The following is a 1,273-nucleotide window of genomic DNA, read 5'->3' on the forward strand; positions in this document are numbered from 1 at the left end:
ATGGAACAATTATAAACAATTTGAAGATCACACTAGAGCAAACATGTAAGAATCAAAATGTATAAAATATGTGTGGTTTAAATCATTATATTTATAGTAATTTTCAGATTTGTTTTGACAACTAGTGTTTTTTCATATTGAAGTTGTTAAGATAATCATATTTCCTCTTAATTGTATTTTTCCATCATGAAGTTCTAAATGCAGCTTAAAACCTCAATGACAGGACATACATTCAGGTGGAGAATTGATTTGCTCGTATACTGGTCAAATATTAAAATACAATCATAAAACAAACTAATCAGCCAATAAAATACAGGACAAGAATAAACTTCAATAAACTTCCTCCTCTTTTGAGATGGAGGCATGGCTGTGGGAAGTTGCAGTTTATCTTTCTTTCCACTAGATGTCGTCACAGATCTGGGCATATTCATAGGCCTGGTTTTACCAAGTTAGAAGTAATAAATATATAAATATATGTATATCAAAGTCTTATATACTGAACTACGACTTGTATGCAGAAAACTGAATAATCATCATACAGTAATATGTGTTATTATAAATTTATTTCAGATATAGTTTTATTGTAACTGCAATGTTCAAACTGTGACTTGGAAAAAACTACCATCCTTCAATCCAGTATAAATGCTGGTTCTGTCTTTCTTTTTGCTGCAGCATAATTTCATGCTGGAAACCACAGAGATGATCTCAGATGTGACGTGGGCAGTGGAACTGGGAGGATTTAGGCCCAGAAAGGCTCAACTGAAGTGGGGGAAAGTGTCCATCTTACATCCTTAATACACTGGAGCTTTGAAACATGGTTTCATGTCAACATGAACCAAAGTTTAGGAAGAAAGTCTCTTCATTTCTGTATTATTGGCAAAATCATGGATCAAAACCAAGAAATGTGTCCTTGTGACAGATCACATAGAGATCAAATATTTCCTTTATTATATCTCATGTCTTCTTTTATACGTGTCTGAATCAAATGAACATATATCGTGAGATGAAATCACAACATCGGGCGGAAACTTCTGTAATTCTTTCTCCTAAAAATGTTGACACATCCAAAAACCACATGATTGACTCAATAAAACACAAACCTAATCCAATTATTATTATTGACCCTAAATTACTATAATAAACCAGTTCAAACACATTTACAGTGATTCACTCTGTATTTCTTGGATGCATCTGGACACCTCTCACATAATCTGTCAGAAGATTTATGTTTTTGGGGATTGAGAATAAAAAGACATGAGAACCCTCCTCCTGT

This window comes from Hippoglossus hippoglossus, chromosome 1 (genome assembly GCF_009819705.1).
Source record: "Hippoglossus hippoglossus isolate fHipHip1 chromosome 1, fHipHip1.pri, whole genome shotgun sequence".
Lineage (NCBI taxonomy): Eukaryota > Metazoa > Chordata > Actinopteri > Pleuronectiformes > Pleuronectidae > Hippoglossus > Hippoglossus hippoglossus.